Source organism: Suricata suricatta, chromosome 5 (genome assembly GCF_006229205.1).
Source record: "Suricata suricatta isolate VVHF042 chromosome 5, meerkat_22Aug2017_6uvM2_HiC, whole genome shotgun sequence".
Taxonomy (NCBI): Eukaryota; Metazoa; Chordata; class Mammalia; order Carnivora; family Herpestidae; genus Suricata; species Suricata suricatta.
In genome coordinates this window covers 127,159,119-127,177,019 of record NC_043704.1, presented here as the reverse complement: position 1 = coordinate 127,177,019, position 17,901 = coordinate 127,159,119, and the positions used below count along the sequence as shown (strand labels likewise).

Below are 17,901 nucleotides of genomic sequence, written 5' to 3'. Positions count from 1 at the left end.
TATCACTCCGTGGAACACTGTATGTAAAATATTTGCCTGCAACAAAATAAACTCAGGGTATAACCTCCAGTTCCCCTGGAAACCCAATGGGAAATATAATTCTTTCTTTTAGGTCTGCCAACTGCCTTATTATCTTAAACCCCATAGCCTAATTTCCTTTAGGGTCTTATTCATGGAGTCATGACTTATTTCAAGACTGCCAAGGAGCAAGTGAATAAATGCAGAGACATTAATTTTTTTTAACCTTTTTTTGGTCATGTGGTTGGTCTTGAGACCTTGTGTGAATTTTGTATTAAAAGAAATGATCATTTTTGTACAGAGTATTTCGTTTGATTTTGTACCACTCTTATGGGATGGCCACATAAATATGATGTCCATGGATCATTTTAAGCCAAACCCCAGGGAGGCTTGATGCCTTTAAGCCTTGAGAATTGTTTGACCTGGAGACTTTTAGTTGTTCTTTATGAAAAATAATGATTACTCAAGAGCTTTTAATTCTTTTTTTAGTTTGCTGCTGAATATTTTTAGCCATGCATGATCTTATATTTGTTGAGCTCATGATACTCTGTCTTTCATCTCTGCACCAAACAGATCATACTTCAGGATTATATTTCTCTCTGGTGGCAGAGACATTACAGAGGAAACTCACCTCCACTCTTTAGTTAACACAGCAATGATGGGAGTTTGTTCATAAGCAGATGTGTGGCATTTTGGACAAAAGATGCATTCCTGAAAGCTGCCTTGAAAGTGAATCTCTTTATTTCAAATCCTATGACCTTATTTAATGCTTGGATAGCTTTTGTGCATTACTTAAAAATATGTCAGATCCACCTCTTATGTGAGCTACTTCTATGGCAACTAGTTCCTGCAGACTTTACTCTGGTTTATGAAGGGGCAATTAGACTGAGACTTCCTATGGGCTCATGCCATGACCATGTACCTTTAGTTTCATCCCGTGTTGCTTCTCTGATACCACATCATGGGATATTGCCCTGCACTTACAGATATTCAACTTAGAAATTCAGGGGGAGTAAACCCTCACTTGAATGCCCTTGACCAATGGGAGAGAGGAGCAGATAGATAAATGCTTCCTCTTTTGTCCCCAGGGTAGATAATCTGAGAAACAATTCATAAGCCTCCTTGGAAGATTCTGGTAGATCAAATACTGTCTGCTCATAGGAATGGAAAACTCAATAAAACATTTTTTGTGTTGGCTTTGCCTTCTTCTGGTTTTGCTTTTCCTGTCCTACAGCCTTACTCCCTATAAATCATATTCCAAAATAACCTACCTGCAGAAAATTTTGCCTCAGATTTTACTTTGAGGGGAACCAAGTCTAAGATAATAGTATTCTTCTTTTTAAAACAATGTTTTCTTTTGTTTCTTATCTTTTCTCATTAAAGCCTATAAGCAGAGAGTTGAAGATACAGAGAAGAGTGTGTGAGTTTGTTGAATATATGGATATGTGCGTGTGTATGTTGGAGTGTCCAACTGTATCCATAACCATATATAGTAAATATTTGGTAATCCACATAAAAAGACAGGCAGATGGATTATTACAATATCATTTATATTTGATATTAAGATGCATTCATTCCTTCGTTTACTGACAGTCAAAATTCATCTTACCTTTTCTAATCCTGGCTTCAAGTTCCTTCCTACTTAATACTTTATAATATATGATCCTGTAGTATAATGGTGGGGAAGAGATCTTAGAGAATCTACAAAGCAGATAAACTGACTTAACTGTAAAAGTTAAATTGGAATTATCTTCTGGTTTGGATAATCCACATCTTATTCCCAATTGTTAATGTGAATAATTAAGGATTGATTGAATTGATAATGATATAACATGATTTCCTTTTTTAAAAAATATTTATTTTTGAGAGAGAGGGAGAGAGAGAGAGATTGAGAGAGAACGTGCACACTAGCAGGGGAGGGGCACAGAGAGAGGGAGAGAGAGAATCCAAAGCAGGCTGCATGCTGTCAGTGCAAAGCCTGATGTGAGGCTCAGTCTCATGAACTGTAAGATCATGACTGAACTGAAGTCAGATGCTCAACTGACTGAACCACTCAGGTGCCCCTAAGATGATTTCCTTTTACTTGAGACTGGAAACCTGTCCAATTAGTGCTTCCTAGAGGATATATTGTTAATATGGCTATCAGGAGAATGGTTCATATAATTTAGAGGATTAAAAGAGAAAGGGGTTAGAAGACCTTCTTAGATGAAGCTGGGATTCCTCTGAATTCTAGAGCCTCAGGATCATGGAGGGGGAATCTTAATGACCATTTCCATAACCAATGTCTTGAAAAGGAATGTGTTCCCCTGCTGTGGTATTGTGATTTACATTAAATACATATTTGGCCTCTATTCCTGGCACAGAGCTCTTAAGACCCTTGGAATTTCCTAAGTGAAGAGAAAGTTGTCTCATGTTATGTTAATGACATGACGTTTGGAAAATCTCTAGGTAACCTAAGGATGGGAGGTGGTTGCCAGGGGAACCAACCTTGTGATTAGAGAGTTTGAACTTTTAGTCCCACTAACCTTCCATCCCCACCCCTATCTCCAAGGCGGTGTGAGGGACTAGAGATTGAGTTTGGTCACCAATGGCCAATGACTTAATCAGTCATGTGTATTTAACGAAACCTCCATTAAACCTCAAAAGGATGGGATTTGGAGAGCTTCCAAGCTGGTGAACACATGGAGGTGTTGGATGAGTGGTATATCCAGAGAGAGCACATGTATCAGGCTGTTCATCTGTATCCTTATAATACCCTTTGTAATAAACTGGTAAACATAAGTAAATGTGCCTCTTAATTCTGTGAGCTACTCTGTCAAATTACTTGAACCTAGGGGGTTGGTGAGTCAGAAGCACAGGTGAAATCCTGGACTTGTAATTGGCGTCTAAAATTGGGGGAGGAGATGTAATTTTGTGGTGCTTAAGCCCTTGACCTGTGGGAATTGATGCTTCCTGGAGTTAAACTAAATTAACTAAATTTAACTAATTTAACTGAATTGCATTAAACTGTAGGACACCCAGTCAATGTCTGCTGAGTATTGGAGAATTGTTGGGTGGTGCTGGGCCAAAAAAACATATATTGGGCCTGCCTAAGAAGATAGAATTCCATCAAAATCTCAAAGAAATAGACATACTGTAAGAAGCTTTAGAGGAGGGGATCTCTACAATCTTGTGATCTACCAGAGATGCTGAAATTGGGGTTCTGTCACTTGATAACATGTTCCAAATGATTTTTTATCTTATTATTGCTCTTTTCTGAGCAACCAGTAGATACCATGTAGTTCTGGTTTTTTATCTTTTTGCCAGGAGAGGAAAAAATTAGAGAAAATCTTTTCTCATCGTTGTATTATGTGGGTAATTAGTCATCTCTTCAATCTTCTGTTCGACTTTGATCATTTTGTTTCTTTTTGTGAATTATAAGCAACCATGATTGCTCACACGTTCTTTTAGAGATCTTTCAATATTACACCAGCTGGATAAAGAACCGTAGAAGTTGATTGTATTAATTATTTTTGGTAGCAAATGACAGAAAGCCAAGTAACAGTAGGTGAAATGATGATGCTGTGGTGTCCACAGATCTCAAGGACAGGAGTGGGGCTGAAATGCCAATCTTGGGCAGACTTCTCTCTTCACCATTTGCCTGTTCATGTCTTTATTTGTCTACCTCATTTTTCTCTTCCTTATTTTTTAAACTGGCTTTGCTCTGCCTTGGATTAGAAGAATATGTGGCTATTGACAGGACCCACCTGAGCTTTCTATTTATAGTTTTATTCATCTAGAAAGAGATGGACTCTCCTCATTTTCAGTTACCAAATCCCTGGCCAAAGATTCTGAGTGGCCCATCTTGGACCAAATGCTCAGTCTGGAACCAATCTGCTGGACAGATTCTGGGAAGTGATTGGCCCAGATATCTTCCCCTGGACCAACAAACTGTGGCCAGGGGACATTTTGTACAAGATGATTGGTCCAGAGGTTATCATGTTGATACAGAAGGGAAAAAATGAGGAAAGAGACTATTTCCAGAAGAAAGTAGAGGAAGGGTGGAGGTGACTCTATGTAGTTAGAGCAATAATTATTCATCATGCTGGAAGGAATTTGACCCCGTCTAGTCAATATGGTAAATTTAACCTAGAGTTCTACATCTCTTTTGGAGCTGGGAATATTAAATGGTTCCTTTAGATAAGTAAGGGTGTTTTAAAAATATAGTTCCCAATTATGACATGGATAAAGATGATGTAACAATTCAACATAAATATAAAGTCTCAAAAAACATGAAAATACTGAAATGCTGATGGAATTTTAGGATGTAATAAAAATGAAATATCAAATAATTATAATTTGGCTTAATTCTCTCAGCTACTGAAATGCCCTTTCAATTAAATGTGTATATAGTTTTATTTGTTGTTATTAGTTGTGCAGATAAGACATGATTAAGCAATCTAGCTCTGGAGGTATTTTGCTTGGCTTCATATTTTTCTTTGCCATTTACTAGCTCTATGGCCTTGGAAAAATGATTTAACCTCCCTCTGCCTTAGATTATTTATCTGTAAAGTAGGGATAATTACTATAGCCTTTTCATAAGTCATTATGAGTATAAAACTAGTTAATACATGCACAGTGCTTAGAACAATGCCTGGCATGTGGTCAGCATTAAAGAAATGTTAGCTATTGCTATTAGAATAATCTTTGAGCATTGTTTTTTCTTCAAGACTATAAATGAATGGTACAAATGGACTTTCTTGGATATTTTTTTGATTTTCATTGAAATGATCACTTAAAATGGGCCCCTTGGAAAAGTTCATGAGCTCCATCTCACAGAAAAATACAAGGGAGAGGTTTCTGGTCATGGTTCAAGGGCTTGAGGAATATTCTGCCATAGACATTCATTAAGACCTTTTAAAAATATTCCATTTTATAGATGTTCCACACCCTCTCCTTCCAGGCACATGGTAGAATTCTATATTCCATCTATGGGAATTTGAGTGTGGCCATGTAATTTGCTTTGGTAATGATTTGTAATCTTTCCCGGTAAAAACTTTAACCAACTGAGCCACCAGGTGCCCTAAATGTTTATTTTTGAGAGAGAGAGAGAGAGTGAGAGAGAGTGGTGGAGTAGCAGAGAGAGAGGGAGACAGAGATCCAAGGCAGTGAACTCACGGACCACGAGATCATGACCTGAGCCAAAGTCAGACGCTTAACCAACTGCTGGGTAGAAACTTTAAGAGTTGGGGTATGTTTTGCTGCATTCTATTTTCTTTCTACCATGACAACTGGCAACTTCTAAGAAAAAGGCTTCTGCATTAACCTGAAGCCCTGATTGACAACTCAGAATGGACATATGGTATGGATGACAAAAAAAATTTTTGTTGTTTTAAACAACTGAGATTTCACTGTTTTTGATTCCAGTGGAATTGAAGTCCTTTACTAAGGCCTCCGATAAGGAGAGTATCTTCAGTCATCAGGTCTGGCTGTTAATTCATGAATGAACATCTGCCTCGTTATGAGATCAATTAAAAATCACATTATAAAGAACAAACATTTTAATGCAGGACAAAACCCCATATTTTTTGCAATGATATAGTTATTATTTAATAGTCTGGCATCAGTTGAAAATTTATATTAAAGTAATAAGTTTCTAACCCAGCCTCACAGAAGCAGAACTCATTTTTAAGGCTGCCTGGTAAGGCCCATCCACCCATCATTCTAACCCTTCCAAATACTAGTATTGATAAACTATCTTTTATTGCTCTAATTTTAATGATCCATTTCATCTGTGTTCTTCTTTTTCTGATCTAAGTTGTGACACTTGATTTTCTCTGCCCAGAAATTCTTTCAAACTAAGTCAAATTAAATTTATTATTTTTTATCCATCTTGAAACATAAGTTTAGGGGTACCTGGGTGGCTCAGTTGGTTGAGTGTCCAACTCTTGATTTAGGTTCAGGTCATAATCTCACAGTTCATGGGATCAAGCCCCGTGTCGGGCTCTGCACTGACAGCATGGAGTCTGCTTGGGATTCTCTCTCTCCCTCTCCCTCTGCCCCTCCCCTGTTCACACTCTCTTGCTGTCTCAAAATAAATATGTAAAATTAAAGAAAACAACATAGGTTTATTTAGCCCTTTAAAAAAACGTTTCCTGCCATTCCTGGGCTAGGAATGTCTATATATCTGGGTTAAGGACCAGTTTCAAACCTGTGGAAATACAGTTTTACTGGGGTCACAGATTTGCCATATCATTTCTTCCATATCTGACTGGCCAACAAAATCTCTTTAGTGCTTTTTCCTCAGGAATGTCTCTTGATCCACTCACTCTTTTGCACCTGTTGAGTAGTGCCACAGTTCAGATTTCCTCGTCCCTTGCTCATAATTTCAAGCTTCCCAACTGGACTTCCTGATAGTGTCTCTCATCTACCATTGGAGTTACCATTTTAGAAACCCAATTCTAGAAGCTCATTATCTGCCCAGGAGATAAAGTGAGTCTTTTAGCATTTAGAATCCCTCTTGCACTGTGTTCCTTCTCCCACCTCAAGTACCCACAGTTCTCAAAGACACATTTTCACCATTCACTGAAAATATCATAGCTTTTCATGTCCTGGGGCTCTGTCCAGGTGCCCATCTACAGGGCTCTGAGTTTAAGGATGGTGAACTGTCAGAAAATATCTTCTTTTTTCTATGTATTCCTTTATTTCTTATAATAATTGAGCACGGCTTGCAGAATGATAGCACACACACATTTAGCACCCAGGTGTCGACTGGCCTCCGATGCCGTGTCTGGGGAACTGAGTGTTAGTACTAATTTCACTAGTTGTGGGATCCAGAGGAGGACACTTAATTTCCTGGAAGCAACTTCCTAGTTTTTAAAGTAAGTGGTAGGACAGACAGATTTTCAATGGAGGAACAATTGACACTGAGGCAGGACAATTTTTCCATGTGTGAGACTGTTTTCACATTTCAGGACACTTCAAATCTCTGGCCTCTGACTAGTAGCAACTCCTAATCTTTATGACAACCCAATATGCTTCTGATTCTAGACTTCTGTGACTCTTGTCATTTTTTTTTTGACAGCTGAGTATATGGCAAATGCCTCTTCATCTGAAATCAAAGCTAATCAGAAAGCTCAAATAACCAGTTTAATTTTGTATGTGTTGAGGGAGTGGAAATTGTGTATTCTGATTGTATGTTTGTATTTTTAGGAGAAGACAGATGATAGGCAAATAACTTGTGTCAATTCTGAAATGTTATATTCAAGACACATCCTTGGGTTACTTCAGATTTACCCAATCTCTGATCCTTCTGCAGCTTTCAAAATGGTAGCCATTAGCCATATGTGTCTATTTAAATTTCAAGTCAAATTAAGTAATATTTACAATTCAGTATCTCAGTTGTAGTAACCACATTTTGCTGCACACGTGGCTGGACCTGTGGCTAGTGGAGAGGGTATTGGATAAGTGCGAGGTACAGGACACCTCCTTCAACACAGAGAGCTCTGACAGAACAGTAACAGTCCTAATGTAAGTAGCAATAGCTGATTCAGTCATTGTCATGCCAAATTTTATTTTATTGAGTTTATTTTTAATACTGAGAATGTTATTATATGTTAATTATTTTGCAATCCAGACATGAAAACCTTTTCTCCACCCATTAAGTAAGGCTGAAACCTTGGGGCACCTGAGTGGGTCATTCAGCTAAGCATCTGACTTCAGCTCCAGTCATGATCTCTCAGTTTGTGAGTTCGAGCCCTGTTCTGGGCTCTGTGCTGACAGCTCAGAGCCTGGAGCCTGCTTCAGAATCTGTGTCTCCCCTTCTCTCTTCCCCTGCTCACACTCTGTCTCTCTCTCAAAAATAAATAAACATTAAAAAAAAGGAAGGCTGAAACTTCCTTGTAATTATTAAACTACGCATTCAGGAATTAAGATATTTTAAATTTTGTGTAGAGGATCAGAATCTGGAAGAACTGGCCATCTAGATTTTTTTCTCTTTCAATTTTTAAAAAAGTTTTAATTTAAATTCCAGTCAATTAGCATACAGTGTCATATTAGTCTCAGGTGTACAATACAATGTTTCAACATTTCCATATGTTACTCACTATTCATCACAAGTGCACTCCTTAGTCTCCATCACCTATTTCACAGACACACACAGACACACACACACACACACCCTGGGTAACCAGGAGTTTGGTCTCTATAGTTAAGACTCTGTTTCTTGCTTTGTGTCTGTCTGTCTGTCTCTCTTCCTCTCTTTTTCCCCTAGGCTCATTTGTTTTGTTTCTTAAATTCCACATCATGGAAGCCTAGTAAGACCTACTTCTCTGTTTCCAAGAACCCTGCAAACATAGGCATTTCCACAGGCACCTCTTCCTCCTTATATATGTTTAGAGTCATTAGAGACAAAAAACATCACTTGGATTTTGTACGAGTCTTTTGACTGTGAGAGTTCACTTGCTGAAGAGGGCTTGCTTACTGCCTAATGTCAGGAATAAAGAGTTTATGTCTGGAGGGGTCTCTCTTTCTTATTTTTTCCCTCCTAGAACCTAAATGCCTGCACCCTGTCCCAGGAGGCACGACTGGGCTTGAAATTGCAAGGTGGATGAGGCAAGTGTAAGATCACAGGTAGGTTGAGGTGTCCCTCATGACCACACGTGTTATGTTTTAATTAGTGGAGCTTTTCTCATCTCTGTGACTGTTTCAATTGCCCATGCGAGAGCCTTGCTTCTTAGATGAAGGCTCACAGAGTCCCTGGGAGACCCAAGAAAGATTTATGGCTGCTTATCGAAAAGTTCCAGATGGTTTCCAGTTACCACAGCTTTAACTCAACTCACAGTTAGAGGTAAGCTATCTGTAGTAAGAGTCCAATCCAATTGTCAGGCCCTTTTACCAACTTCTAACTGTGAGACTTCATTCCTCTTCAGAAAGCCCTTTTAAATGGATAAATAATCTCTTGTATTTGGCAGTAATCTTAGCCCACATTGATGGAATGCTTACATTGTACCAGGCAGTGGGCTAAGATTTTTACATATATATTTCACTTATTCCTCCCAACTGGATGAGGAGTGTTTTATTATTAGCCCTGGTCTCAGAGATGTTAAGTAACCTACTGAAGGTCACGCAGCTAAGAAGATATAGGGCTGAGATTTGAACCTAGGCAATCTAACACTAGAGTATGTGTGCATGCACATGCACACACACACACACACACACACACATACAATTCTATTAGATTCTTGACATGCTTTTCTACTCCACCTTCTTCATGATCCTATGAGGTATAAAAGGGAAAAAAAATAGATTCCGATGCCAGAGAAGTTGTTTTAGAGCTCCTAAATTTGTTGTCCTCAGACAAGACCATGCCTGTAACGCACTCTGTCAGCTCTGCAGAGGAAGTGGACACAAATGGAAGGAGGGGACCCATCTGGAAGCCAAGCAGGAATCTGCATTGAATCCGCATTGCATGACAGACTCTTACTGGTTAGACTGCTCTTTTTGTCAAGGGTAGCAGAGATTCCCGTAAACTCGGGAAGGGGACAGCTATTCTGAAGCTACATTTGGGGCAAAGGTGGATGAGCAAAAGTGTCTATTCATGTCTCTGCCACAACGTGGATGGAACTGGAGTGTATTATGCTAAGTGAAATAAGTCAGTCAGAGAAAGACATATACATGATTTCACTCACATGTGGAATTTAATAAACAAAACAGATGAACACAGGGGAAAGGAAGGAAAAATAAAATAAGAAAAAAGCAGAGAGGGAAAGAGGCACCTGGGTGGCTCAGTCAGTTGAGCATCTGACTTTGGCTCAGGTCATGATCTCACGGTTCGTGGGTTCGAGCCCCGCATCAGGCTCTGTGCTGACAGCTCAGGGCCTGGAGCCTGCTTGAGATTCTTTGTCTCCCTCTCTCTCTGACCCTCCCCTGCTTGTGCTGTCTCTTTCTGTCTCTCAAAAATAAATAAAAAAAGCATTTTAAAAATTTATAAAAAAAAAAACAGAAAGGGAGGCAAACCATAAGAGAGTCTTAAATACAGAAAACAAAAACTGAAGGTTGCTGAAGGGGAGGTGGTAGGGGGAGGGGCTAAATGGGTGATGGGCGTTAAGGAGGGCACTTGTGGGAATGAGCACTGGGTGTTATATGTAAGTGATGAATCACTAAATTCTACCCCTGAAACCAATACTACACTGTATGTTAACTAACATGAATTTAAATTTTTTAAAAAAGGTGGGTGGGGACTCTCATGGAAGTCTACTTTGTGGGTTTGGTCTTCTAGAGCCAGGAGGTGGAGAGGGACTGGGATCTGAGGTCATGTGAGGGGTTTCAGGATCCACCTTTGGGCTCCTCCACTCTCAGGCTCAGCTTCTCTAGTGCATCCAGCCCTCTGTGCAGTGCCCACATCTGCCCGCCACCAGCAACTGCCTTCTTCTTCCCTTATTTCCAGTTCCAGTAATGAGAGAGGAAATCTGATTGGCTCAGCTAATACTCATCGTATCTGTTTGGGCAGAACCCCCAGCACCCAGGAGGACTTGCCTTCCGCAGATAGTTTGGTGACTTCTGTCAGTTGCCCACCCAGGCCCAATCAGCTACCCTGGAGGGCTGGCACAGGGGGAGAATGGCGGGGGCAAAATAAATGGAAAATCTTGGTCATCTGGACCAGACCTTCTGCAGAGGTGCTTTTTCAGAAGCAGCTGGGGATTTGGAGGCACTGACATTCATGTATCTTTTACAGAAAAAAAATACTGCATTTTTGCATAGCTAGATTAAAGTCCACTCCTGTGTAGTCAGTGTTTACATTTTGGGAGGTGATTTTTCAATTTTCTCCAGATTATGTAATTCCACACCTAATCAACCCAAAGTACGCATTCCCTCCTCATCCCCTTGCAAATTAGATCTAGGTAAAATTCCTAGGCTAAATTTTTTTTTTCTTTTAACCTGGAAACATATTGAGACTCTAAGTCACCCTGAAACATGACATGCCTTTTTCTGAAGGTCCCATGTGGGATTCAGGTTGAGGTTTTCAGACCTTAAGTTTTATTCTTTATTATCTTCTCTGCCACCTAATCATTCTAACATAAATTCTGGGAGTTACTAGTGTTTTCTGCTTGCATATATCCTACTTAGTGTTTCTCTGCTATGGCTTTATAGTGGACTCACTCAGGGTACCTTAAAATATTGCAGCCCATGGCATACCTACAGAAGTTATGATTTGTTTTGTGAAGGCCTGGGAATGAGTGAAAAGCTCCCCAGGTGTTGTTAACGTAGAGCCAGGGCCCATGACCACAGTTCTCAAAGCATGGTTCCTAACCAGCCGCATTAGCAGCATCTGGAAACTTATCAGAAATGCAAACTCTGGGGCCTTATCCCAGACCTGCCGATTTAGAAACTTTGGGGGTCGGGTTCAGCAGTCTGTTTTATCAAGCCGCCCCAGGTGGTGCTGATCCAGGCTCAGGTTTCAGAACCAGTGGTCTACATAGAGCTGTTGAATTTATTTTACCTCTTCACAGACCCCTATCTCAAGCCTTTGAACTAAGCCTTTTGGAGGTGGTCTCTTGAATCATATTTGTCACACAGCTTAACTGACTTACTAAGAGCTGCGTTGGGCTGACTGATGGCTTGGCAGAAGGTTAATTGTTTGATATTTCAGTAATCCTCAGCTCATTTGTCTTTGATTATTAATTACCAAAATAAAATAGCTAAGTCCAGTCCTCTCAGTGGGCTCTCTTTATTATTTTTTAAATGTGATTGTTACCCTAATTGTTTCAGACAATCATTTTTTCTCCCCACGCCTGTTCCGTGACATGATAAATTGGCTGGATGTTAAGTGGCTGCTTAGTCTATCTTCAACTGCCCTTATATGATTTTTCAGTTTTTTTCTTTTCAAGACAAAAGACCTAAAAATTGTTTAGCAAGATTTTTGATGCTAAATATTTTTACAAACACATGGAGTATAATACATTTGCTGTAAAAACAAATACATATTGTATAGGATATCAATAGGATCTAAAATTTCAGTATGCAACACAATGTTATTGTATTATCATTGTCTTTATATGTCCCCCACTGAATATGGGGCTTCTGGGGGGGGAGTGCATATCTTATTCTTAACTGTCTGACAGAGTGGCTGATGTGTAATAAACACTGTGCACATGTTTGGTGAATGACTAAAAGATGTGAATGAATGATGGCATCATCCAACACTAGCTGGTCATATCCAGGTATCATGTTTATTTTGTGTGGAGGCCACACTGTAGAAGGCTTATCATTGTCATAAACCGAAGGTGGAAAGTCATACTGAGAAGATGAGAATTATTGGGTCATGGAAGGGTGTCTAGGAGAGGAAAGGGGAATATTGCATGGGTTTGGAGGAGCTCCCTTGTGAGAATGGAGCCGATTTTCCCTTTCCCTATGAAGCTGGGGAAGACTCAATACTGTCCTGTCAGCAAATGGAGTGGAAATCATAGCTTGGCATGAGGGAGTACAATTATTATAATAAAGGAAAAGGAATCAAAATACACTAGTGGGAATGCCCTACTTTTTAAATGTTTATTTAGTGTGTGTGTGTGTGTGTGTGTGTGAGAGAGAGAGAGAGAGAGAGAGAGAGAGAGAGAGCAAGAGAGCGAGCCTGAGTTAGGGAGGGGCAGAGTGAGAGGGAGAAAGAGAGAATCCCAAGCAGGCTCAACAGTGTGGAGTCTGATGTGAGGCTTGAACTCTCCAACCTTGAGATCATGACTTGAGCTGAAATTAAGAGTAAGATGCTTAACTGACTAAGCCACCCAGGTGCCCCAAGGGAAGGCCCTTCTTATGCCAGGGGGCTGAGGTGTCTGTGGTCTGTGGTGTGGGGGAGAGCTATGGGAGTGGTCACCCATCAGGAGCATATTCCCCAAAAGTAGCATCTTGACAATAGGTTCTTTAAAGTGCAGTGTTTAAGAGTATGATGAAAAGGCATGGAGCAGGTGAATTACAAAATTCTCAAAAAATGGTATCATGTCCGTCCCTCCAAGTCAGACCATGGCTTTACTTGTAGAAAGGGAAGGGATGACTGTGTTGCTAGGAAGCAGTCTCAAAACAGAAGGGTTACCTCTTGATGCAGCCCGTTTTCCCCGTCAAGCTAAACCAGCCTGACCCTACGCTGGCAGAGAGGGATTGGAGCATCTGACTGTGGGGTGAGTGGGGTGGTCCTCACACAATGCAGGAGAGTCCACAGAGCAGTGGAGGTTAGTGAGGAATGTTAAGGATATGAAGGTCTTAGAATCAAACAGAGCTTACTTTCTCTGTGACCTAGAACTGGCACATTTGGCAGGGTGGTATAGTGAAGGGCAAAGGACCCTGAGCTGAGAAAAGCACAAAAAGAACCACTTCTGCCTGTTTTTCAAGTGGGAACACAATAACGTTTTTCTTTGATGAAAGATTTGGATTTAGGCATCTCCTGACCACTCTAGTTTATCTTTCCAACACCTTCCTCCTCGGTATTTCCTCTACCAGCCCCTAAACCATTTATTTCTGTTCCATTTCCTTCATGATCAAAGTTCAGCTCTGTCCAATGTAATGGCTGCTTCCATTTCCAGCTCACTTGCACCGGATATGGCAGAGAGCAACAATCTATCACTAGATGAAAATATGGTTTGGTTTTTCACCCACACTTGGGCTGGGCTCCCAGCACACACAAATATTTTATTAATGGCCAAAAATGAAGACTTTCTGGTTATTATGAACATAAGCAGGACAACTGGCCTTTACAGGCCTCCTTTTGGTTCCTTCATGGGGCATGGTCGCTCCTGCCTCAGGGACCTTTCTACTCCCCTGTCTGGAATATGCTTATGCTCCGTTTTCACCAAGCTAATGCCCACTCATCCTTCAGATTTCAGTTCAAATGTAGTAATTTTAATATTAGAGAAAATGACAATACTGGTATCTCGGTATTTGTTTCAAGGTTTAACACCATTATTATTATTTTTTCAAAATGTGTCAGCATAGCATATTGGTTAAGAGCATGGACTCTGGAGCTAGATTGCCTAAGTTTGAATCAGCTCTTCCATTTACTACGGTGTCACCTTGGGCAGGATTTTTCACCTCTGTGAACTTCAGTTTCCCTACCTGTAAGTGGGGATAATACTAGTACCCACCCCATAGGGGTGCTCTAATATCAAATGAGTAATGGTTATTAAAAATTGATTAATTAAAAACAGAAAATTAATATTTAATACATTTACATACAAACATATTCAAGCCTATTCTAAAAAGGAAATGAAAATATTACTTTATGAAAATACTAGGCATATTTTTCTGTTACAAAAATATAATTTCTAGAAATAAAATATAATTGATGCTACCTAAAAATGACTAAAACTTGAGTAATAAGGAAACTATTATGAAATAATTTTTGCTCTTTTGAAAAACTATAGTCTTAAAAAATAAAAAAAATGACAATCATGTCATTATTGCAACTCCAGAGCATTGGTTATGCAGAATCATCTGGCTATTGTAAGCTCTGGTCCATAAATGTCAAGAAGAGATTTTAAACTAGAACATTTTCTTTCCTTCCTCTCCGATCTTCAGATAATACCGTCTCTTAATTGATAAGTGGAGAAGTTATTTTAGAACATTTCCCCCCATAGGAACTACAGAATTCCACAGGATCTTTTTATTTTTACTTTTATCATTCATTTTTTAAAGTTTATTTATTTTGAGAGAGAGCGAGCGAGCATGTGAGCAGGAAAGGCAGAGAGAGAGCGAGGGAGAGAGAGAGAATTCCCAACCAGTGTTTTGCTGTCAGCTCAGAGCCCAACACAGGCTTGATCCCACAGAACAGGGAGATCATGACCTGAGCTGAAATCAAGAATTGGACGCTTAGCCAACTAAGCCGCCCAGGTTTCCCTCTTTTTCTTTTCTTTTTCTTTTTTTTGAGTGATACTCAGAAAGTTTTTGTTTCAAAGGAAGCATTTGTGGTTCATTTTTGTCGTGCTTAGATTTCTTATTGTATAGGTGAAGGTTCTAACAGTATGATCTGTAAATGTGGAAACTGTTACCTTCCTGTCCCACTTTTTCAAGATGGTCTCTTTCCACTGTTATTTTCCTTTTTTTTCTTGTTATTTTCCTTCTTTTTTTTCTTATCCTGGAGGAATAAAAGAACACTTTACAAATAATTGCAACTTTGATTCAAAATTTTAATGCAGAATGCAACTCAATATTTCTCAAGACATGTGATTCTGGCTTTAGTTTTTTTCAAGATGCCAGAGTAACATTATACCAACAAAATATGAGCATTTTCTACTTAAAGATTTTGAGATATGCTGGATGCCAGAATGACAAAAACAGATTTTGCAATCAATGCTCAAATGTCATTTACGTAAAGAATCCCCTTTTCTTACTTCTCAAACTGGATTAAAGCTGTGTGTCACAACAGAGGTCTGCAAACTGTGGCCTAGGGGGCTCCTGTTTTTGCAAACAAAGTTTTGTTGAGTACAGCTCTGCCTATTCCTTTACATAATTGTCTATGACAGCTCTTGCAATACAATGGCAGGGTTGGAGCTGCAAAAGACACTGCACAACCCACAAGCCTAAAATATTTACTCTTTGATCATTTACAGAAAAGTTTGCCACCTATTAGGTACCTATACCTGTCCTTCAAAACCCCAATACAGGGGTGCCTGAGTGGCTCAGTCGATCAAGCGCCTGCCTCTTGATTTCGGCTCAGGGAATGATCTCATGGTTCATGAGACTGAGCCCTGCTCTGTGTTGACAGTATGGAGCCTGCTTGGGATTCTCTCTCTCTCTCTCTCTCTCTCTCTCTCTCTGTACCCCACCCCAGCTTGTGCGGGCGTGCACACACACTCTCTCTCTCTCTTTCTCAAAATAAACTAAAAAAATGAATACAATTTGTAATGATATATCTTGTGATTATTTTATTAATGTTAATCTCTCACACTATTCTTTAAGCTCCATGAGGGCAAAAAAGCATGTTTATTATCCTTGCTATTACATTTCCAGCATGTAGGCTAGTGTTGGCACATAGTAGTTGCTCAATAAATGCCTGTTAGTTAAATAATTAGGTTATATAAGATCACAATTTGGTAACAAATACTGCCTCTGGGGTAAACCTACATTTCTGTTGAAACTTGTAGAAATACAGTGGTGAAGAGCCAATGGGATAATATACAAAGTGTGCAGTGTAATGTCTAGAATATAGAATGTGCTGAATAAATGACAGCTCTTATTATATAAAATCCTCCAAATTGCCTTTTTAAAATACTGTAGTGGGGCACCTGAGTGCCTCAGTCGGTTAAGCCTCCTACTTCAGCTCAGGTCATGGTCTCACATTCATGGGTTCAAGCCCCATGTCGGGCGCTGAGCTGTCAGCTCAGAGCCCGGAGTCTGCTTCCGATTCTGGGTCTCTCTCTCTTTCTCTCTGTCCCTTCCCCTCTCATGCTCTGTCTTTCTCTGTATCAAAAATAAATAAAACATTAAAAAATTTAAAAAATAATAAAATCCTGTAGAGACTTTGTCAAATAAATGCACAAAAACATTATGAAGTGTATTCATTCCAGGGCACATGTTTATTATGTATTTACTGTGTGCCTGGTGAAGCCACTTTCCTTATTTCATGTCTTCTGAGTTTTACCACCCTGCCATTTTTTTTTTTTTTTGTATTGTTACTGGCTAATGATATGTATTCTAGAAAAGAGGATCAGTGGAGAAGTTAGCAGCCTTGCCAAAGAACAGGTCAGTTCTTCATTTGTTTGCTTGTTGACCAGGGCTCCACATTACAATCACCTGGGGAACTGTTAAAAATAATGATGTTTGGGCTCCATCCCCAGAGGTTCAGGTTTTATTGGTCTAAGGTGGTGCTTTTTAAGCTTCACACGTGGTAAGCCAATGGTAAGACTGTTAGTTTTATCAGTTAAGAGGTGTTCAATGAATATTTGTTCAGAGAGATTGAACACATAAACAGACAATGGCCAGACCATAAATGACAGAAGAATTCTGACCCACAACCTCTGCAGTTAACCTACAAGGATCAGGACTTAGTAACTGCCAACGTCCCCACTTTTGTGCCTTCCCCACCTTCCAACTCAAGTGGTGAAGCCACTTTCCTTATTTCATGTCTTCTGAGTTTTACCACCCTGCCATTTTTCCCCCCTTTTTAAATTTACACAGACGTTTAATTAGCTTTATTTACAGAGCAGGGATTTTTTTTTTCAGTCTCCAATGGTGCCTAGATAACATCATTAGGCAAGAATGCCAGTTTAAAAGAAATCTATGCGGAATCCTAAAAATAACAGATGTTGATGCTCCTCAAGAAAGGGCAAGTTTGACTATATCAGCAGCTCTTTCTCTATGCCTCAGTTACTCAGAAGCAATTCTGTTGCAGTCTCTACATCCCATGATTTTGAAGACAAGGCCACTATTACTGCATTCCTATCAAAGCCCATAGCACATAGGTTTTCTATTTTTTTGGTGTACTCTGGACTAGAAACTGGTGCTCCAGCATACACATGTGCCCAAAGTCGAGCTGTCTGTTTGAACATTTCAGGATTTTGTTTGTACTGATTTGCTACTACTTCGTCTTGTGGATCATCTGGTTCTGCAGCTGCCAAAAGGGCTTGCAATGACAATAATACCGTGCGGAGAGTCATTGCTGCTGCCCATTGATCTTTCAGGATATCCAAACAAATAGCCCCAGTGACAGAACTAATATTAGGATGCCATATTTTAGTGATAAACCTCTAGCTAGCCTGCCTCTAGCATCCTCATACTAATAATCTCCAGTCAGGACAGGCCTGGAGCCTTCCTATTTATTTTCTCACTATAAAGCTTTCCTTTCCTCCTGCTTGTGTTTGCATCTCTGCCAAATGCAAGTGATGGTAGCTGACTCCCTTGCTGTACCAGACTCTAAATAAT

General features: G+C 39.7%; 1 pseudogene; it reads right to left on the bottom strand.

Annotated features, from left to right (window-relative positions):
• Positions 1-17,140: 17,140 nt before the first annotated feature.
• On the bottom strand, positions 17,141-17,692 carry LOC115292838 (annotated as a pseudogene).
• Between the last annotated feature and the right edge of the window lie 209 nt (positions 17,693-17,901).